Here is a 22,133-nt window from a genome sequence, read left to right as displayed (position 1 = left end):
CACACACACACACACACACACACACACACACACTTCCTTATAAACACACCAAATGATTAGTCCTGCTCTGGTACCAGATATTATGGATCAGTGTATTTGACCCTGACATGCAGCAGAACTCATCCGGACCCTCTAATACGATCTGAGCAGGATTAGTCCTGAAGCGCTGCGGGTCAGTCTGATGATATTGGTTTTATATAATGAGAAGGGTTTTAAAATCGTATATGAACAACTAATAAAGTGTTTATAACACACTGTGGTGTAGTGAGCAGAGTTAAGAACGTTTTTCAGTCGTTATTACAAAATATATAAACAATACAGATGTTTTTTGGCAGGTGGATGAAAGAGGAAACGTTTTGTAGGGGTGTTAATATTTATTTTCGAACACTGTGAATATCTGGATTGTAAATAAACTGGGATCGTTATTTATGTATTTAATTGGGAGGCAAATAAACTGAGGATAATTGTTTGTATATTAGCTGTAAATAAATTAGAGAATTTGTTAAAATACTGTTACTTTTGTTTTGTTCTTTTATATTATATTGTCATTTATTCATTAAATATGGCCACCTATGGGTTAAACTTACTTCTATGCTTGAAATAACTTAATAACACAGGCAACACTTTATAATAACCATCAGTTATAAATGGTTAATTTTTAGTTAATTAGATTTAGTTCAGATATTTCACTGTTCATAAAACATTTGTAAAGGTTAAAAACACAAGTTGTAGTTCTCTAACGGCTAAATAATGTTTATAAAAGAGCTACACAGTATCTATTAAACATTTATAAAGTATTGTGAACATCACTTTTAACTTTCCAATAAACAATTTGCTTCTATATAGTTTGTAAAGCATTTTGTTGCTTGTTAAGGTGAAATAATTGTTAACTAAGTTTAATTAACTATAATTTGCCATTTTTAATCATATGCAATTGTTTATTTTGATGAACATCTCGCAACATCTTCTCAAAAGCAAATATAGGAGAGAAGTTTGTTATAGATTTGTGTATCAGAACTTGTTTTTTCTTTATTAACCATCTGACGACCTCTCAGGTTGATCCGGTGACCCTTCGGAGGGCCTCGACCCCGAGGTTGAGAACCATGAGACTAAACTAGCGAACTGTAAATGAAGTTCAGCTGTTCAGACATTTACAACCGTCAATTTAACTGCTGATACTTCAAATATATTTAGGTGATACTACTTCTGTTCTTTTAGGATTCTGAACGCAGTACTTTTACACATAATGTTGTTTTTATACTTTTTTAAAGGAGCTGAATATTTCTTCCACTTCTTCTGCACTCTAAAGATTATGCTTCTATAAATGAATTATTCCCATATTGCTCTCAGCATGTGATTCAACATTCTTCTTTGATTTAATTCTCAACTTATTTGTGTGTTCAATCATTTTTTTCTCCCACATGTCAGAACTCAGACTCTCCTCCACGTCCCTCCGGTCGTATCAGCTCATCACCACATTGTCGTCTTCTTCTTCTTCTTCTTCTTCTTCTTCTTCTTCTTCTTCTTCTCTTATCGTCTCTCTTCAATAGAAACTCTTTCACACGAGCGGAGTGACGAGTGATGGTATTAATTTCTGCTGCGGCGCCTAATGAATAAACCAATTTGCATGTCACACAGATAAGACCTTATCCTTTGTTTGAAGAGTGTTTCTGTGGTATAATCGAATGTGACCGTGTCCATGTGACACACACACACAAACACACACACACACACAAACACAAACACACACAGTTTTTCATATCTGATGTCGTATGTGGAGCGAGGATTGAGACCTCGGGGCAAAAAGGAAGATTATTTTTTTCCCTCAGTTTTCTCATCTTTCAGTCCCTGTTGATGCTTTTTGCCTGAAACACACACATATGTGCACAAACACACGTGAGAGCAAACAAGGAGATTTTCAAAATGTTGATACCTTTAAAAATACACTTATTTTCTAATGTTTATAATCGAAATGAGAAAATTATTCCACTCATCATGTTCATACCGAAATCACTTCACGGGTTTCTGAACCATTGATAACGTCCATCGTTCAGTTTTCTTTCTCTTCTGTCAAATACAGACGAAGAATGATAAGAAGGTCCCTGATAAAACTACAGGTGCGCAGATGTTTGTGGTATTTTAACCACACCTGTACAGTCTCAAGTCTCAGTGGTGATGGTGAACACACATCAGCGAGGGAACAGACTTCAACACAACACCGGAGCGCTCTCCATCCAGTGAACGCCCGTCGTTTCACTCTTGTTTTTCGTCGGTTTCTATCATTCTCCCTCTTCAACTTCTTCACCTCCTCTATCAGATGCTTCTTCTTCTTCTTCTTCTTCTTCTGTAGTTATTCCAGTTGTTCCACCATCACCTGCGGATGGTGACCGGGGAAAACGATGCCTCTTCCTGTTTCGGTTGCTTCCTTTGTGCCGCAATCCAACCCTCATTTTTGCAGGATTATCGAGCCCAGTAGACGACTGGATTCCACAGTGGAAGCAAAGTTTATACGCAACCAAACTACATGTGGATGCCGTCGTCAGTAATTAATCCAGAATGTTGAATTAAAGCGAAAAAACTCGTCTGTTGCCAGTTTAATTAAAAAGATCTGAGAACTTCTTTCATACAACATTTAAAATCCTCATATTTGCTGTTCAGCATAATGTTTATTATTTAATCTTTGGGAGTGAAAAGTCATTAATAATATTGTTGTATCGCTGTGTGTGATAAATTATGCTGTTTTTTTTTTGGGACATCAAATAGAAGTTTCAAATCCTCTGATCATTCTGGAGCCTGATTCTGTTCTGACTCTCCACTCTCTCCTCTCCTCGTCCTCAATCATCCATTAACTCTCTTCTCGCTGTCTTTTTTCTGTTTTCTGTGAGACTGAACTCACAGCCGTCTATCACACCTCCTTGTTATTGAGTTCTCACTACTTTAATTTGAGTTTCACGTGAAAGCAGGTGGCAGATAAATGAAGGAAGCCCACTGTGGTTTCCCGGGTGAATTCTTCCTCTCGTGTTTTCATGTCACATCCTCTCCTCGTCACGAGTTCAGACATGAGCCCGTCGCTACCTGCTGTGGTGTCACATATGGCAGCTGTGAGGGGAGCAGGTGATGACTGAGATTGAATTCCTGTTTTCCTCTGTATTGGATTCTAATAGCTCCGATCTGATGCGACAGACTGACAGAGAGTCGTCGCTGTGCTCGGAGATAAAAACGCTCCATTTACGTGTACTGTCACGTATCTCTTCTTCTATTACTTACTGAGCTGACATGCAATTTAACCAACCGGGCCACGACCCAGTAACCTTCTGACCTGTGTGTCGTCACAGAGAAGCAGAGCTGCTCCGTTTAGCTCAATGATCTCGATTTGGAGTTTAAATGGAGATAATTTGGATGAATAATCACCTTAATGTGTTCACTTCACTGTAAACACTTATATGTATTATATATATGTAATATGTAATGTTCTCTAAAATATCTATCATGCAGACTTCATGGTACTATAAACATTTACATCATGGTCATATGGACCCATGTAACCCTCAGAAATTGAATAAATAAACAATTAAATCAGATGTTGAGTTTAATATTGCAGTTCTGGTAAATGTAGGCACCAGGTCTAGCATTACACTCCTATAAAGCTCATCATACTAGCCTCATTATAAACTATTTGAAACAGGATGAAAACATGACGTCATACACAGCACCCCTACCTGGTGGTCTAGTGGTTAGGATTCGGCGCTCTCACCGCTGCGGCCCGGGTTCGATTCCCGGTCAGGGAACACTTGTTTAGTTCTGAACACACTTGAACTTTACTGCTTCTTTCTGCACTTCTGCTTACATGATAACTGCATTTCGTTGTCTCTGTACTTGTTCTGTGCACAATGGCAATAAAGTTGAGTCTAATCGAATCACTACTATATAACTATGTATATCATGTATTATGTAATAATTGTGTTCACTTCACTGTAAACACTTTAACAGCTAATCAGCGACTGAATTTAAATAAATGTTTAATGTAAAACTCACAAAATGTATTATATGATTTGTTTATGTAACATTTTAAAGGGCAACTCCAACACATTTTCCACATTAAAGTGTGTAAACAAGTCTTCCTTGGTTCAACTACGAATAAAAAGTAGTATAAAGCCTTTTGTGGCTTCGGAGGAAGCTGTATGTAAACTGTCTCCAGTGATGTCACTCAGTGTTGTATTATGGGTAATGTAGGCACCAGGTCCAACATTATACTCCTACAACACCGCTTGAATAATAATAGACTGTTTGACACAGCTGATGAAAACATGAAGTCATACACAGCACCTCTCCCTGGTGGTCTAGTGGTTAGGATTCGGCGCTCTCACCGCCGCGGCCCGGGTTCGATTCCCGGTCAGGGAACACTTGTTTAGTTCTGAACACACTTGAACTTTACTGCTTCTTTCTGCACTTCTGCTTAGATGATAACTGCATTTCCTTGTCTCTGTACTTGTTCTGTGCACAATGGCAATAAAGTTGAATCTAAACCAGTCACTACTATATTATCATTTTATGTCTAACTATGTATATCATGTATTATGTAATAATTGTGTTCACTTCACTGTAAACACTTTAACAGCTGATCAGTGACTGTATCCGAATAGATTTTTAATGTAAAACTCCCAAAACTTATTATATGATTTGTTTATGTAAAATCTTAAAGGGCAACTCCAACAAATGTTCCACATTAAAGTGTGTAAACAAGTCTTACTGGGTTCTATAAAGCCTTTTGTGGCTTCAGAGGAAGCTGCATGTAAACTGTCTCCAGTGATGTCACTCAGTGTTGTATTATGGGTAATGTTGGCACCAGGTCTAGCATTATACTCCAATAACATTCATTATACTAGACTCATTATAGACTATTTGAAACAGCGGATGAAAACATGACGTCATATGCAGCTTCCCTCCCTGGTGGTCTAGTGGTTAGGATTCGGCGCTCTCACCGCCGCGGCCCGGGTTCGATTCCCGGTCAGGGAACACAGATTTTAGTCTTAACACACTTCAACTTAACTGATTAGCTGCTGACTGCATTTCATTGTCTCTGTACTTGCACTGTGCACAATGACAATAAAGTTGAATCAAATCTAATCATTGCTATGTTATCAGTTTATGTATAACTATGTATTATGTAATCATATTCTCTAAAATATCTATAATGCATACTTTATAGTACTTTAAACATTTACATCATGGTCATATGGACCCATGTAACCCTCAGAAATTGAATGAATAAACAATTAAATCAGATGTTGAGTTTAATGTTGCAGTTCTGGTAAATGTAGGCACCAGGTCTAGCATTACACTCCTATAAAACTCATTATACTAGACTCATTATAGACTATTTGAAACAGCGGATGAAAACATTACGTCATACACAGCACCCCTCCCTGGTGGTCTAGTGGTTAGGATTCAGCGCTCTCACCGCCGCGGCCCGGGTTCGATTCCCGGTCAGGGAACTCTTGTTTAGTTCTGAACACACTTGAACTTCACTGCTTCTTTCTGCACTTCTGCTTACATGATAACTGCATTTCGTTGTCTCTGTACTTGTACTTTGCACAATGGCAATAAAGTTGAGTCTAATCGAATCACTACTATATAACTATGTATATCATGTATTATGATGCACAGCACTAAACATGCAGCTGCCAACTACTTATCAAATAGAACACAATGTGTTCAGGTGGCTGGATCTACCTCATCTTTTCTGGACATCACCAAAGGGGTGCCCCAAGGTTCAGTGCTGGGACCCATTTTATTTACAATTTATATCAACAATCTTTGTAATAACTTGTCAAATTCAATGTATCACCTCTATGCAGACGACACTATTGTTTATTGCTGTTCAACCTCTCTCACTCAGGCTCTTGAGTCTTTGCAAGTTGCTTTTAGTGTTATCCAGTCTCGTTAAGATGATCTTAAACTGGTTTTAAACACAGATAAAACCAAACTCATGGTTTTCTCTCATGCAAAGGTGCTACCACAGAACATTACAAATAGTTTAACAACCAAAGGAAAATCTATAGAGCGGGTTTTGAACTACAAGTATCTGGGCTTTACCCTAGATCAGGAGCTTTCATTTAAAGCCCATATAAACAAGCTGGTCACTAAACTTCGGGCGAAACTTGGGTTCTTTTTCAGAAATAGAACCTGCTTCTCTCTTAGGGTCAGAAAGAAAATAGTTACAGCTACCTTCTTGCCCATTCTTGACTATGGGGACGTGCTTTATTTGAATGTGTCATCCAAATGTCTCAAGTCTTTGGATACTGTTTTTCATACGGCACTGAGATTTGTCACAGGGTGTAGTTGCCTCACCCACCATTGTGAATTGTACTTGAAATCGAACTTGCCTTCTCTGAGTGCACGCAGATATGCACATTGGCTGACCTTAATTTATAAGGCTCTCTTAGGCTTGATACCTTCTTATTTGTGTGTCTTATTGCAGAAAACAAGCAGTTGTTATGCTTTGCGTTCCTGTTCAACCCTCGTTTTATCTGTTCCCCGGGTAAGGACCGAATTTGGGAAAAGAGCATTCAGCTTCAGAGGAAGCTGCATGTAAACTGTCTCCAGTGATGTCTCTCAGTGCTGCATTATGGGTAATGTAGGCACCAGGCAGAGTCCTGCACGGGATCGGTACCCGACGGGTGACCCGCACAATTTGGATGAAACGGGTGAAAAATAATGTCCTGTGTCGGACACGGGTGCGGATCGGGTCGGACGCCTAGAGAGCTCGGGTCGAGTTTTGCGATTGTCATTTTCATGGTGTCAGGTGCAAAAAAAAAAAATCATTAGCGACACATCTACAAAAATATGCCTGCATTTCAAAATGATAAGCATGTACCGTATTGACGAGGTTTTTTTGGATGAAAATTATGTGGAAAAAGTGGGGTCGTCTTATAATCGGGGTCTAACCGTTGACACATGCTGATAGTTGTCTGGGTCGCTACACGACCGCAACAGCAGAGGGCGCCAGCTTATTGTAGAGAGGTCACTGACACTGTGGCTGCGGTTATCTGTCAATCACAGCGGAGAAGAAGTGACAGGAGATGAAAAATGGAGAGACGCGGTGATTTTACGGAACAAAGTGGATCAAAAGTGTGGCAAGTTAACAGACATCTGAGGCGGAGCTATGATGCTGATTTTAAGATAATGGAGAACAGTGCAGAGGAGGCGCCAAACAACTGTCAGCCAGCCAAGAAATATGGAGTTATGGAGTGTAACGTCCAAAGATGGCGGGTCCAAAAAGATCGTCTGAAAACGCTAACAGTAAGAGAAAAGCTTATCGTGGTCCTCTAAGCGGCCGCTTCCAAGAGACTGAGTCTTTTTCTGAAGCCTTGAAAAGAGGGGTCGTCTTATAATCAGGTTCGTCCTATATTCTGGTCAATACGGTAGCTATATTTCATATGAGCTCATTCATGCGTGCTTGCGCCCTCCCAGAACTCCCATTCCCCTCGCTGGCTTACTTTCATTTTTGAAAATTGCGTCAGTCTAATTTTGCTTCGGGTGCGGGTCAGGCGTCGGTATCAATTTATAGCGGGTCGGCTCGGGTGCGGAATGTAATTTGTGCTACTGTCGGGAAACGGGTCGGATGCGGTTTTAAGTACGACGGGTACGGGCGGGTGCGGGTTTGCAAAATAAGACCCGTGCAGGACTCTGGCACCAGGTCTAACATTATACTCCTACAACACTGCTTGAATAATTATAGACTGTTTGACACAGCTGATGAAATCATGACGTCATACACAGCACCTCTCCCTGATGGTCTAGTGGTTAGGATTCGGCGCTCTCACCGCCGCGGCCCGGGTTCGATTCCCGGTCAGGGAACACTTGCTTTAGTCTGAACACACTTGAACTTCACTGCTTCTTTCTGCACTTCTGCTTAGATGATAACTGCATTTCGTTGTCTCTGTACTTGTTCTGTACACAATGGCAACAAAGTTGAGTCTAAACGAGTCAAAACTACTAAAACTCCCAAAACGTATTATATGATTTCTTTATGCAAAATTTTAAAGGGTGACTCCAACAAAAGTTCCACATCAAGGTGTGTTAACAAGTCTTACTGGGTAGTAAAAAGCCTTTTGTGGCTTCCGAGGAAGCTGCACGTAAACTGTCTCCAGTGATGTCATTCAGTGTTGTATTATGGGTAATGTAGGCACCAGGTCTAGCATTACACTCCTATAAAACTCATTAAACTACTCATTATAGACTATTTGAAACAGCCGATGAAAACATTACATCACATGCTGTATCCCTCCCTGGTGGTCTAGTGGTTAGGATTCGGCGCTCTCACCGCCACGGCCCGGGTTCGATTCCCGGTCAGGGAACACAGGTTTTACTCTTAACACACTTCAACTTAACTGATTAGCTGCTGACTGCATTTCATTGTCTCTGTACTTGCACTGTGCACAATGACAATAAAGTTGAATCTAATCAAATCATTGCTATGTTATCAGTTGATGTATATCATGTATCATGTAATCATATTCTCTTAAATATCTATTATGCAGACTTCATAGTACTATAAACATTTACATCATGGTCATATGGACCCATGTAACACTCAGAAATTGAATAAATAAACAATTAAATCAGATGTTGAGTTTAATGTTGCAGTTCTGGTAAATGTAGGCACCAGGTCTAGCATCATACTCCTATAAAACTCATTATACTAGACTCATTATAGACTATTTGAAAAAGAGGATGAAAACATGACGTTATACACAGCACCCCTCCCTGGTGGTCTAGTGGTTAGGATTCGGCGCTCTCACCGCCGCGGCCCGGGTTCGATTCCCGGTCAGGGAACACTTGTTTAGTTCTGTACACACTTGAACTTTACTGCTTCTTTCTGCACTTCTGCTTACATGATAACTGCATTTCACTGTCTCTGTACTTGTACTTTGATCAATGGCAATAAAGTTGAATCTAATGGAATCACTACTATGAAACTATCTATATCATGTATTATGTAATAATTGTGTTCACGTCACTGTAAACACTTTAACAGCTGATCAGTGGATGTAACGACGAGCTTCCCGACAAGCGAAAGACCGCTATACTCGTCCACTGCCTCAGTACCGAGGGCCAGCGTGTTCTTGGAGCACTCGGCTCAGCAACAACTTTCGAGGCTACAGTCAAACTGCTGACGGACCATTTCTCCGGGAAACAACGTGTCATGATTCGGCGGTACAGACTCAGGAAGCGCCACCAACGACCCGGCGAGTCCATACAGACTTTTGTAGCTGATCTACGTGAGCTGGCACGAGCCTGTGAGTATGGAGCGTTGCATGACCAAATTATCAGAGACCAACTGATAGAAGGCACGTCATGTGACAAGACACGAGAAAAACTGCTTACGGAACCTGATGATTTGACACTGACTGGTGCAGTCAAAATAGCATTACAAGTGGAATGTGCTCTACAATGCTCTATTCTGCTGACCAGCCCTGCTCACCACACAGCGTTAGCACAACAGCTGCAGCGCGCAGAAACGTCACAGATTTCCCCGCCCACTGATAGTGATGACAGCCTGCTAGTGCAACAAATGAATAGACAGCGCCCCACTGTGGGCCCCAGACGCAATTGCGGCAACTGTGGATCCAATTCCTATGCTACAAGAGCATCACAGTGCCCTGCCCGTGGACAGGTTTGCAGAAACTGTTCTAAATTAAACCATTTCGCTAAAGTCTGTCGTTCAGCTCCAAACACTGAGGCACAGCAGCACAGGCTTCCCCAGTCCACTTCCGGATACACAGAGATTAGTAATATCCGTTCTACACGAGTATCATTCAAAACTTGCACAGTGCAGCTGGGGGAGGTAAGCGTGCCACTCATCCTGGATACCGCAGCTGCGGCGTCGCTCCTCAATTTGGCCACATACAGGAAATTCTTTTCCCACATGCCACTGGGACCCCCATCCACAAGCTTGCGGGGATATGCAAATTCTGCCATTGGGATAGTGGGCACCATTGACCTGCCTGTCCGCTACGGTACGACGCACCTTCCCTCCTTCCCTTTTCATGTGGCACAGCGGGGAACCAACCATCTTGGCCTTAATCTCTTCATTGCACTGGGCTTCTCTCTGATGGACAATAATGGAAGAGCTATAATGCAGGTCTCCCCAACAATGCACCAGCACGGCCTGGGCCGCTTAACAGCATTCACTCATCGGCCCCTGGTTGACCCTGCAGTGACACCAGTTATTCAACCCCTCAGGCGCCTGCCACTCACCTTCCGGGAGGGCGTCACTGCAGAGCTCACCTCCCTGCTAAAAGAGGGCATCATCGAGCCAATAAATGCAGCACCTTGGATCTCAAATCTGGTGGTCGCACAGAAAAAGTCAGGGGGTCTCCGGGTCTGTGAGGATCTGCGACAGGTCAATAAAGCTATCATTCCAGACAAATACCCTTTACCTACAGCTGAGGAGCTCACCTCTCTTTTCCATGGATCAATGGTCTTCTCAAAGTTGGATTTACGCCAGGGCTACCTGCAAGTTCCCCTTCACCCGGCTAGCCGGGACCTGACAGCATTTGTGACACACGCTGGGGTTTTCAGGTACACACGCATGCCGTTTGGTCTTAGCTCTGCCCCCAGCTGCTTCCAAAAGGTCATGTCCACAATTCTCGCTGGGGTCCCGGGGACAGCAGTTTACCTGGACGACATTGTGGTGCATAGGCCAGACCAAGCCACCCACGATGCCCGCCTACACAGAGTGTTTGTGGCCCTCACCAAACATCACCTGACACTGAACGGGGAGAAATGTCTCTTCTCAGTACCGACTGTGGACTTTATTGGATTCCGCCTCTCAGCCGATGGCATTGCACCTCTCTCCTCCAACATTGATGCAATACAACGCATCCCTGAACCAACCTCCACCACACAGGTTGCATCGTTCCTGGGAATGACGGCTCATTATTTGCGTTTCCTGCCCAACTACTCACAAACGACAGCACCCCTCCGCCAGCTCCTGAAGAAGGAGGAGCCGTGGGACTGGTCACCACAGTGCACTGAGTCCTTTTCCATGCTGAAAACACAATTAACATCACCTCCTGTCCTCGCCCATTTCAGCCTCTCCAGCCCAACCTTCATCACCTGCGATGCTTCCACTGCTGCAGTTGGAGCTGTCCTGTCGCAGCTTCATGACGGCACGGAGAGGCCAATCGCCTTCGCATCTCGGGCCCTGACACCCACTGAGCAGCAGTACTCCGTGGGTGAACGTGAAGCATTGGCCTGTGTGTGGGCATGCGAGCAGTGTCACATGTATGTCTATGGCCGTCATTTCACCATCAGGATGGAACACCAGGCCCTCACAACAGTGCTCTCCACGTCAGGTTCGGGACACAAGCCTCTCCGACTCCATCGTTGGGCGCAACGCCTCCGCCAGTACCACTATGACCTCATCTTCACGCCGGGCAGGGAAAACGTGGTGGCAGATCTCCTTTCTCGCTCTATCGCAGCCCCAAACCCTTCTGTTCCATCACACGATGAAGAACCAGCTCTCATCCAAGCGCTCTATACACCGTTACAGTAGTTGCCAGTAGTCACACTGGAAGAACTGAACACTGAATCAGGAAGAGACCCAATACTATCCAAGCTGTGCACTTACATCAGAAACGGCTGGCCGTCCCGCATCCCTGAAGAGTTGAAACCGTTTGCTCGGGTGAAAGATGAGCTCTCCTGCTGGGCAGAGACGTGTGTCTCGAGGGGGCTCTGCACCATCATCCCAAACACTTTGCGTGCACGTGTCCTGTCAATGGCACGTGAAGGTCACCTGGGAATCGTGAAACTCAGGCAACGGTGCCGTGAGTTGGTGTGGTGGCCAGCCATCGACCGCGATATTGAGCATCTGGTCCAGGACTGCTCAGCGTGCCTCCTCAGTGGGAAAACCGGACCCCCACCAACCCCTCCCCTACAACCGCTCCCCTGGCCTTCACGCCCCTGGGAACATATACAGCTGGACATCTGTGGGGAAATCCATGGCCGTGGTGTTCCCCACCTGGTGGTCGTTCACCTTCACTCTAGTAGGCTGAAGAAAGTCCCAGCACCCCTCTCTGAGCACTCGGCCACGGCACGAGCCCAGTCACCATTCCCCTACAACATGGCCACTGATCCAGGCCTACCCCCGTCCCCAGTTACAATCCCCGCCCCTGTCCCACCCCCTGCAGCACCAGGAGGCCACATTAAAATACAACAAAATGTTCCACATGAAAGCGTGTAAACAAGTCTTACTGGGTTCTATAAAGCCTTTTGTGGCTTCAGAGGAAGCTGCATGTGAATTGTCTCCAGTGACGTAACTCAGTGTTGTATTATGGGTCATGTAGGCACCAGGTCTAGCATTACACTCCTATAACACTCATCATACTAGACTCATTATAGACAGTATGAAACAGCGGATGAAAACATGACGTCATATGCTGCACCCCTCCCTGATGGTCTAGTGGTTAGGATTCGGCGCTCTCACCGCCGCGGCCAGGGTTCGATTCCCGGTCAGGGAACACCTGTTTAGTTCTGAACACACTTGAACTTTACTGCGTCTTTCTGCACTTCTGCTTACATGATAATTGCATTTCGTTGTCTCTGTACTTGTACTGTGCACAATGGCAATAAAGTTGAGTCTAATCAAGTCACTACTATATAACTATGTATATCATGTATTATGTAATAATTGTGTTCACTTCATTGTAAACACAACAATAGATTTTTAATGTAAAACTCCCAAAATGTATTATATGATTTGTTTATGTAAAATCTTAAAGGGTGACTCCAACAAATGTTCCACATTAAAGTGTGTTAACAAGTCTTACTGGGTTCTATAAAGCCTTTTGTGGCTTCAGAGGAAGCTGCATGTAAAATGTCTCCAGTGATGTCACTCAGTGCTGTGTTATGGGTAATGTAGGCACCAGGTCTAACATTATACTCCTACAACACTGCTTGAATAATTATAGAGTGTTTGACACAGCTGATGAAATCATGACGTCATATACTGCACCCCTCCCTGGTGGTCTAGTGGTTAGGATTCGCTGTTGTCGGCGAGGCAGCCCCGGCTCGGAGCAACACAGCTTGGGCTAATGCTCGTTAGCTCCGTACTACTACCGCACTCCATACGCATATAGAGACCAGAGCTCAGGAGCTCCAGTCTCCGGTAGCGGTAGGTGGCACAGAGCTCGGGGAGCAGACCAGAGCGCTGCTGTCGGCGCTGCAGCCCCGGCTCGAAGCAACAGGCTGTTCTACTGTTGTGCTAACTGGGGCTAATGCTCCGTGCTCGGCGCCCCGGTACTACTACCACACTCCATATGCACCGGAGGTCTAGCATCGTACTCCTATAACACTCATCATACTAGACTCATTATAGACTGTATGAAACAGTGGAAGAAAACATGACATCACAGACAGCACCCCTCCCTGGTGGTCTAGTGGTTAGGATTCGGTGCTCTCACCGCCGCGGCCCGGGTTCGATTCCCAGTCAGGGAACACCTGTTTAGTTCTGAACACACTTGAACTTTACTGCCTCTTTCTGCACTTCTGCTTAGATGACAACTGCATTTCGTTGTCTCTGTACCAGGGTTATTATAGTCAACTAAAACCAAAACTAGCAGTGAAAAAATAATTTAGTTAACTGAAATAAATATAAAAACGACAATTAAAAAAAGCGAAAATGAAATAAAAACTACTATGAACAAAGCAAAACTAACTAAAACTAAACTGTAGATAAATTCAGCTTCGTTTTCGCTTCGTTTTCTCCCTTGATTACTGCCTGTCCTGCGGCATCCGCTGTGCTGCTACCCTTCCTCCAGTCCAGAGGGTGGCAAACAAACAAACAAACAAAACAAAGAATAAATGGAGTGCCTGTCAGTCAGCACGGAGGGAACACTAGTACCGATGTCAGCACCATGGAATGGCACCGTCCGTATTCACCCATTTCTTCAGAAGTCTATGGGTGCTGCCATGACAGATAACTGCTTCCGCCGGCATTTTTCTGTTTCCGGGTGCCTGGCGGGGGCGACGCAGGAGACCAAGAGATCCAATCCCTGTGATGGAGCCTGGGGCGAATTGACAGCAGAGGTCCAGGAGCTCCTGCACTGAACACCTGGAGACCCCGCCAGCAACAGCGGAGCAGTGACCATCCAACATCACAGCGAGCCGGGAGAGACCACAGCAGCAGAGGAGAGCGACAAAGGAGCCCGGCGGTGAATAACCTCGAGGTTGTGGTGGAGGGAGGATCAGCGGAGCAACGATGGACAGCCCACATATATTGAGTACGTCAGTTTGAAAGTTAGCGTTGCTAGGCTAACAGCTGACCAGCGAGGCTAACAGCTGATCAACGAAGAAAGTGAGTCCACGGATGGTTTAGGTGTGCAGCCTTCAAAGTTAATAGCACAGCCCCAGAGCTTGTTAGGACAACTTGGTTTTCTTTTTCCAACAGAAAAAAGCAGTTTTGCTAAGGATTGAGAAGCAGCGCTATTCACGCCAGCGTCCTCTGGCATCCGGGTTGCCATGGTGATATATGGATTTCTAGAGGTCAAGGGAAGCCATTTATTCAAGACTTGCCCCAGTCAGTGCCCCTGCCTCCCAAGCATTTGTGGAGCGCATTTTCTCTATGTGTGGACTTCTATCGTTGGGTCTGAGAAATCGGATCACGACTTCTCTTGAATAACGCGTGTTCCTCAAGATTAACAAGAAGTTATTGCACTAAAGATATGTGGTGAGAGTGGTATGTGTGCCTATGTGTGTGAATATGCATGTGACCATTTTCATAGAGATTTCATAATGGTGATGATCATATTGGGTGTGACTCCAACAAATGTTCCACATTAAAGTGTGTAAACAAGTCTTACTGGGTTCTATAAAGCCTTTAGTGGCTTCAGAGGAAGCTGCATGTAAACTGTCTCCAGTGACGTAACTCAGTGTTGTATTATGGGTAATGTAGGCACCAGGTCTAGCATCGTACTCCTATAACACTCATTATACTAGACTCATTGACTATTTGAAACAGCGGATGAAAACATGACGTCATACACAGCATGCCTCCCTGATGGTCTAGTGGTTAGGATTCGGCGCTTTCACCGCCGCGGCCCGGGTTCGATTCCCGGTCAGGGAACACTTGCTTTAGTCTGAACACACTTGAACTTTACTGCTTCTTTCTGCACTTCTGCTTACATGATAACTGCATTTCGTTGTCTCTGTACTTGTTCTGTGCACAATGGCAATAAAGTTGAATCTAATTGAGGCACTACTATATCACATATTGAGCATCTGGTCCAGGACTGCTCAGCGTGCCTCCTCAGTGGGAAAACCGAACCCCCACCAACCGCTCCCCTGGCCTTCACGCCCCTGGGAACATGTACAGCTGGACATCTGTGGGGAAATCCATGGCCGTGGTGTTCCCCACCACCAGCGCTTCCTGGTGGTTGTTTATGACCTTCACTCTAAGTGGCCAGAGGTTGTGCCAGTGGGGACGGTGACGTCGCACGTCATGGCCCGGATTCTGGACGGCCTCTTTGCCCGCTGGGGCGTGCCTCGGGCCATAACAACAGATAATGGCCCGCAGATGACATCTGCAGAGTTCTCTGACTTTCTCGCCAGCAGGGGTGTCAAGCACATCCGAGCCGCTTTTTACCACCCACAGGCCAATGGTGGAGTAGAGCGTTTCAATGCAACACTGAAGAACGGAATTCGTGCACACCTGGCCCAAGGCTGTGCATTCGAAGAGGCACTCAACCAGACCTTGCTGCACTACAGAGCAAGCCATCACTCCACCACATTGGTGTCACCAGCGTTTCTGATGCTCAGACGAGAATTGGGACTGCCATTGCACAGGCTCCGAGCGCCACATAGCGACTTCCCCACACCCTCCCTGGCCCAAATCCGAGAGACTGTTGCTGCACGGCAGCGGGAGACGATGGAAAGGGTTGATAAGAAATGCAGGGGCGAGGCCACCGTCCCTTCAGGTCTCCGACTGGGTCAGGGCTCAACGGCCGCAGCGACACAACAAGATGGCCTCGTTCTGGTCCCAACCCAGACAGATCAGTCGCCTTCTTGGCCTCGCCACATTTCTGCTCGACGACGGATCACGGTGGCATGCTAGTAGGCTGAAGAAAGTCCCAGCACCCCTCTCTGAGCACTCGGCCACGGCACGAGCCCAGTCACCATTCCCCTACAACATGGCCACTGATCCGGGCCCACCCCCGTCCGTAGTTACACCCCCCGCCCCTGTCCCACCCCCTGCAGCACCAGGAGGTTGTGGTGCCGGACCCAAGGCCGGTGCGGGCCAGAGTTCGGCCTGTTGCCTTGCAGGACTATGTCACGAATTACCATGCTTAGTTAAGCAGTTTTCTTCGCAGATTCTTGCCTGGTACGCTTTCGACACCTTGACACCATCATTAAACATGACGTCATATATAACACCCCTCCCTGGTGGTCTAGTGGTTAGGATTCGGCGCTCTCACCGCCGCGGCCCGGGTTCGATTCCCGGTCAGGGAACACTTGTTTAAGGCCCCCAGACGTCCAACTGCCTTATCCGACCACTCCGTTGCCTCTTGTCTGACCTGTTCGGCAGAAAAGTTGCATTGAACACACCGCTTCGACGTGCTGCCTACTCCACAGTAGCGTGTACGTTCTGCGCTTGCGCGAGATGCAATAAGCGGGTGGCGCCTGTGTTGTGAGTTGTAAACGAGAACCTTATGCACGCAACTCTCTTTACTTTCGATCAAAACGAAACTTAACTATTTCCGATAAAAACAGCTGCATACTAAACATGCAGCGAGGCATTACCAGACGAACAAGAATTAATTCGTCCTGAACGGACAGAACAACTAGTCTGTGCCAGTACTGCAAAACATGAAAACGGGGAATGACGGAACGGAGTGCATAGAAAAACAAAGCGCACACAGTATTCCGTCCCTCCCACACACCGCGCTGATTCGCTAGCACAACGCCAATCAGAACGGCTATTCAGCTGGCACACAACCAATCAGAGAATCCAATGGCTCAGACGTCCGACGGCCCTCCTCCTCAGACTTCGCATGCTCAGTCGGATCCGACAACGTCCGCGCGGCTCCGAAAGCTTCCGACGCAGCTGAACACACCAAACATATTTGCTCCCGACCTCGTCCGAGCCTCTCCAAACGCTTCAGACGTCCAACGGTTGGGCCGGTGTGTTCCTGCCTTTAGTTCTGACATTTAAGAAGTTTTGTTTGTTTTTATTGGCACAAATCTAATTCCATACATGTCTAGCATCGTACTCCTATAACACTCATCATACTAGACTCATTATAGACTGTATGAAACAGTGGAAGAAAACATGACATCACAGACAGCACCCCTCCCTGGTGGTCTAGTGGTTAGGATTCGGCGCTCTCACCGCCGCGGCCCGGGTTCGATTCCCGGTCAGGGAACACCTGTTCAGTTCTGAACACACTTGAACTTCACTGCTTCTTTCTGCACTTCTGCTTAGATGACAACTGCATTTCATTGTCTCTGTTCCAGGGTTATTATGGTTAACGAAAACTAAGACTAAAACTGAAACTAGCAGTGAAAAAATAATTTAGTTAACTGAAATAAATATAAAAACGACAATTAAAAAAAACTAAAATGAAATAAAAACTACAATGAACAAAGCAAAACTAACTAAAACTAAACTGTAGATAAATTCAGCTTCGTTTTCGTTGTCGTTTCGTTTTCTCCCTTGATTACTGCCTGTCATGCGGCAGCCGCTGTGCTGCTACCCTTCCTCCAGTCCAGAGGGTGGCAAACAAACAAACAAACAAAACAAAGAATAAATGGAGTGCCTGTCAGTCAGCACGGAGGGAACACTAGCACCGACGTCAGCACCATGGAATGGCACCGTCCGTATTCACCCATTTCTTCAGAAGTCTATGGGTGCTGCCATGACAGATAAATGCTTCCGCCGGTGGTTTTCTGTTTCCGAGTGCCTGGCAAACGCATGAGTGACCGCCGCTGCCGCCACTGTCGTATAAACAACAAACTTGCATCTGGAGTCCCTGAGCACACAGCGGGGGCGACGCAGGAGACCAAGAGATCCAATCCCTGTGATGGAGCCTGGGGCGAATTGACAGCAGAGGTCCAGGAGCTCCTGCACTGAACACCTGGAGACCCCGCCAGCAACAGCGGAGCAGTGACCATCCAACATCACCGCGAGCCGGGAGAGACCACAGCAGCAGAGGAGAGCGACAAAGGAGCCCGGCGGTGAATAACCTCGAGGTTGTGGTGGAGGGAGGACCAGTGGAGCAACGATGGACAGCCCACATATATTGAGTCTGTCGGTTTGAAAGTTAGCGTTACTAGGCTAACAGCTGACCAGCGAGGCTAACAGCTGATCAACGAAGAAAGTGAGTCCACGGATGGTTTAGGTGTGCAGCCTTCAAAGTTAATAGCACAGCCCCAGAGCTTGTTAGGACAACTTGGTTTTCTTTTTCCAACAGAAAAAAGCAGTTTTGCTAAGGATTGAGAAACAGCGATATTCACGCCAGCGTCCTCTGGCATCCGGGTTGCCATGGTGATATATGGATTTCTAGAGGTCAAGGGAAGCCATTTATTCAAGACTTGCCCCAGTCAGTGCCCCTGCCTCCCAAGCATTTGTGGAGCGCATTTTCTCTATGTGTGGACTTCTATCGTTGGGTCTGAGAAATCGGATTACAACTTCTCTTGAATAACGCGTGTTCCTCAAGATTAACAAGAAGTTATTGCACTAAAGATATGTGGTGAGAGTGGTATGTGTGCCTATGTGTGTGAATATGCATGTGACCATTTTCATAGAGATTTCATAATGGTGATGATCATATTGGGTGTGACTCCAACAAATGTTCCACATTAAAGTGTGTAAACAAGTCTTACTGGGTTCTATAAAGCCTTTTGTGGCTTCAGAGGAAGCTGCATGTAAACTGTCTCCAGTGACGTAACTCAGTGTTGTATTATGGGTAATGTAGGCACCAGGTCTAGCATCGTACTCCTATAACACTCATCATACTAGACTCATTGACTATTTGAAACAGCCGATGAAAACATGACGTCATGCACAGCATGCCTCCCTGATGGTCTAGTGGTTAGGATTCGGCGCTCTCACCGCCGCGGCCCGGGTTCGATTCCCGGTCAGGGAACACTTGTTTAGTTCTGAACACACTTGAACTTTACTGCTTCTTTCTGCACTTCTGCTTACATGATAACTGCATTTCGTTGTCTCTGTACTTGTACTGTGCACAATGGCAACAAAGTTGAATCTAAACAAGTCTAACACTCATCACTAGCCTCTTTCACACTGCCGTTTGCATCCGGAGATCCTGCGCCAATTCTCCGCACCCTCCTCTGTGTGAAAGTTTTAGATGCGGAGAGGGGGGAAATTTCGCTCCGGCGCTGATCCGCCTCTGGAGGTAGTATCAGGGCCGCATTATTGGTGAGCCGTCCCAGTGTGAACGGATAATCCGGAGGCGCGGAGCGAGGGCGTGTCGGTCTGACTAGTCTGATAACTACACAGGTCCTTCACTCAACTAAATACAGAGAAATGCCCCACAAAGCAACGTTACAAGACAGAACAAAAGTAACGTAGTAACTGTAACTGTCTTTGGCAACTTATATGAGGAAAACAAATACAACAGCTGTAAGTGCAGAAGCGTCCGTCCTCCTGTCCGTCCTCCACCTGTCCTCCTGACTCTTCCTCACATTTCTGCTCAAAAAACAGCGTTTGTCACCGTCAAAAGACTTTAACTCACCGAGTGTTTGTGATGAAAATAAATCACCGCGACCGTCAGCTCTCCTGACCGAGACTTAAGGGAGCAATTCCCCCAGAAAACAGTCTCCGTCCCCGCAAGTGCCAGAGTCAGACAGTGTCCTGTTTACTGATGGTGATTATGTATAATTATGTAATTTAGCGCGAAAAACTTAACTCCTTCACTTTCCAGGATGTTTGGTGGGTCAGGATCTCAATCACTACACATTATAACAGCATTCATATGATTATAAACTGTCCGCGGATTTTGGATTAACGGGGGAACACCTGGGGAAACACCGACGTCATCAACATGACGTGTACCTTCACGCCTCTTTAGGAGCCGCAGCGCCGGCTTTCTGCGTGAATTACACACGTGAAGGTGGAGAGGCTTCGCACTGTGTGAATCACCATCGGCGGAGAATTGGCAACCACCGCTCCGGAGATAATGCGGAGAGGCTGTTTAAAAACAGTTATAGACTGGGTCAGGATTAACCTGATTTAACCCGGTTTACTGAAACACCAAATGAAAACATGACGTCATATACAGCACCCCTCCCTGGTGGTCTAGTGGTTAGGATTCGGCGCTCTCGCCGCGGCCCGGGTTCGATTCCCGGTCAGGGAACACTTGCTTTAGTCTGAACACACTCGAACTTTACTGCTTCTTTCTGCACTTCTGCTTAGATGATAACTGCATTTCGTTGTCTCTGTACTTGTTCTGTGCACAATGGCAATAAAGTTGAATCAAATCAAATCACTACTATATATGCTTTTATGTCTAACTATGTATATCATGTATCATGTAATAAATGTGTTCACTTCACTGTAAACACTTTAACAGCTAATCAGTGACTGTATCTGAATAGATTTTTTATGTAAAACGCCCAAAAAGTATTATATGATTTGTTTATGTAAAATCTTAAAGGGCAACTCCAACAAATGTTCCACATTAAAGTGTGTTAACAAGTCTTACTGGGTTCTATAAAGCCTTTTGTGGCTTCAGAGGAAGCTGCATGTAAACTGTCTCCAGTGATGTCACTCAGTGTTGTATTATGGGTAATGTAGGCACCAGGTCTAGCATTATACTCCAATAACATTCATTAAACTAGCCTCATTATAAACTATTTGAAACAGCGGATGAAAACATTACGTCATATGCTGTATCCCTCCCTGGTGGTCTAGTGGTTAGGATTCGGCGCTCTCACCGCCGCGGCCCGGGTTCGATTCCCGGTCAGGGAACACATGTTTTAGTCTTAACACACTTGGACTTAACTGATTAGCTGCTGACTGCATTTCATTGTCTCTGTACTCGTACTGTGCACAATGACAATAAAGTTGAATCTAATCTAATCACAGCAATGTTATACGTTTATATCTAACTATATAAATGTATATCATGAATTATGTAATCATATTCTCTTAAATATCTATTATGCAGACTTCATAGTACTATAAACATTTACATCATGGTCATATGGACCCATGTAACCCTCAGAAATTGAATAAATAATCAATTCAATCAGATGTTGGGTTTAATGTCGCAGTTATGGTAAATGTCCACCAGAGGGCGCCAAGCGCCTGCAGACAGGTTGAGGTCAGCCGAGCGCTGAACATGAGGGAAATGGAGGCGTAGAAGAAGAAATCGAGCCGAGTCTGACTAGCTTGAGGTTTGGAGCTAACGTTAGCTTAAATAGTGAGTAGAAATTTTTTTTTTTATCACTTTGCATGTGGTGTTAAAGTTATCCAGGACATATTTATAGTGTTTTTTTCTGGACCAAAAGACGAAGGAGGACAAGAATTTAACATGTTTTCTTTATTTGGTGAGTGAATTTACGTTTCCTGTGCGAAAGCTAATGTTAGCTTATAACGATGTTCACGTTCATGACTTAAGGATAAACACTGGAGTTATGTGTTGTTTCTAACTGAAATTACATTCTTCAGTAGGTGATTTTAAAAGATAGAAATGTAAAAATGATCCTGTGTGTAAAAACTATAGCTAATTTTTGCTTTTCTAATTTTAGCATGCACCTGCTCATAAGTTAACTTTAATCGTACACTAACGTTAGTCAACATTACTTCGGGATATTTGGATCTTTTAGTGTTTTACTTACTTATTTATTCTGTGACATTTTTATTTTGTGAATGTAAATGCGACACATTTAATTTAATTTACCTTTATCTAGTTTTTTTCTAGTTACAGGCCATGTGTTTGTAAAACTGATAAAAAAAGAAAGACAAATAATAACTCCCCAGTCTCGCAATTTATCTGTATAATGACAAAAATGTATGTAAAATGAAGTTAAACTTTATGGTATGCTGGTTATTTTTGTGAGGACGTCATTACTGCTGCTGTGTAGAGGAGCGATGGATGTGGATGCAC

The 22,133-nt window shown here is 44.9% G+C and overlaps 1 protein-coding gene and 14 non-coding genes across 16 annotated transcripts in view; all 15 read left to right on the top strand.

Moving 5' to 3' along the window:
- The first annotated feature begins 3,716 nt into the window (after nucleotides 1-3,716).
- On the top strand, nucleotides 3,717-3,788 carry trnae-cuc (transfer RNA glutamic acid (anticodon CUC)). The gene has a single exon. It is a non-coding gene; the product is annotated as a tRNA-Glu (tRNA).
- A 541-nt stretch (nucleotides 3,789-4,329) lies between these two features.
- Nucleotides 4,330-4,401, top strand: trnae-cuc (transfer RNA glutamic acid (anticodon CUC)). The gene has a single exon. It is a non-coding gene; the product is annotated as a tRNA-Glu (tRNA).
- A 543-nt stretch (nucleotides 4,402-4,944) lies between these two features.
- trnae-cuc (transfer RNA glutamic acid (anticodon CUC)) lies at nucleotides 4,945-5,016 on the top strand. The gene has a single exon. It is a non-coding gene; the product is annotated as a tRNA-Glu (tRNA).
- A 407-nt stretch (nucleotides 5,017-5,423) lies between these two features.
- Nucleotides 5,424-5,495, top strand: trnae-cuc (transfer RNA glutamic acid (anticodon CUC)). The gene has a single exon. It is a non-coding gene; the product is annotated as a tRNA-Glu (tRNA).
- Nucleotides 5,496-7,788: 2,293 nt separating this feature from the next.
- Nucleotides 7,789-7,860, top strand: trnae-cuc (transfer RNA glutamic acid (anticodon CUC)). The gene has a single exon. It is a non-coding gene; the product is annotated as a tRNA-Glu (tRNA).
- A 428-nt stretch (nucleotides 7,861-8,288) lies between these two features.
- On the top strand, nucleotides 8,289-8,360 carry trnae-cuc (transfer RNA glutamic acid (anticodon CUC)). The gene has a single exon. It is a non-coding gene; the product is annotated as a tRNA-Glu (tRNA).
- Nucleotides 8,361-8,766: 406 nt separating this feature from the next.
- trnae-cuc (transfer RNA glutamic acid (anticodon CUC)) lies at nucleotides 8,767-8,838 on the top strand. The gene has a single exon. It is a non-coding gene; the product is annotated as a tRNA-Glu (tRNA).
- A 3,617-nt stretch (nucleotides 8,839-12,455) lies between these two features.
- On the top strand, nucleotides 12,456-12,527 carry trnae-cuc (transfer RNA glutamic acid (anticodon CUC)). The gene has a single exon. It is a non-coding gene; the product is annotated as a tRNA-Glu (tRNA).
- Nucleotides 12,528-13,431: 904 nt separating this feature from the next.
- trnae-cuc (transfer RNA glutamic acid (anticodon CUC)) lies at nucleotides 13,432-13,503 on the top strand. Its single transcript has one exon. It is a non-coding gene; the product is annotated as a tRNA-Glu (tRNA).
- Nucleotides 13,504-15,058: 1,555 nt separating this feature from the next.
- trnae-uuc (transfer RNA glutamic acid (anticodon UUC)) lies at nucleotides 15,059-15,130 on the top strand. Its single transcript has one exon. It is a non-coding gene; the product is annotated as a tRNA-Glu (tRNA).
- A 1,310-nt stretch (nucleotides 15,131-16,440) lies between these two features.
- Nucleotides 16,441-16,512, top strand: trnae-cuc (transfer RNA glutamic acid (anticodon CUC)). The gene has a single exon. It is a non-coding gene; the product is annotated as a tRNA-Glu (tRNA).
- An 842-nt stretch (nucleotides 16,513-17,354) lies between these two features.
- Nucleotides 17,355-17,426, top strand: trnae-cuc (transfer RNA glutamic acid (anticodon CUC)). Its single transcript has one exon. It is a non-coding gene; the product is annotated as a tRNA-Glu (tRNA).
- Nucleotides 17,427-19,076: 1,650 nt separating this feature from the next.
- trnae-cuc (transfer RNA glutamic acid (anticodon CUC)) lies at nucleotides 19,077-19,148 on the top strand. The gene has a single exon. It is a non-coding gene; the product is annotated as a tRNA-Glu (tRNA).
- Nucleotides 19,149-20,920: 1,772 nt separating this feature from the next.
- trnae-cuc (transfer RNA glutamic acid (anticodon CUC)) lies at nucleotides 20,921-20,992 on the top strand. The gene has a single exon. It is a non-coding gene; the product is annotated as a tRNA-Glu (tRNA).
- A 413-nt stretch (nucleotides 20,993-21,405) lies between these two features.
- slc4a5b (solute carrier family 4 member 5b) overlaps nucleotides 21,406-22,133 on the top strand; it is a 35,185-nt gene continuing 34,457 nt past the window's right edge. For both annotated transcript variants that reach the window (XM_030435391.1, XM_030435393.1), the window contains exon 1: nucleotides 21,406-21,573. The gene's annotated coding sequence lies outside the window, so the exon portion shown is untranslated. The remainder of the gene's footprint in view (nucleotides 21,574-22,133) is intronic.

Source organism: Sparus aurata, chromosome 12 (genome assembly GCF_900880675.1).
Source record: "Sparus aurata chromosome 12, fSpaAur1.1, whole genome shotgun sequence".
In the NCBI taxonomy this organism is placed as follows: Eukaryota; Metazoa; Chordata; class Actinopteri; order Spariformes; family Sparidae; genus Sparus; species Sparus aurata.
Note: the sequence above shows the minus strand (reverse complement) of the source record. Positions and strands in the feature narration are given on the sequence as shown.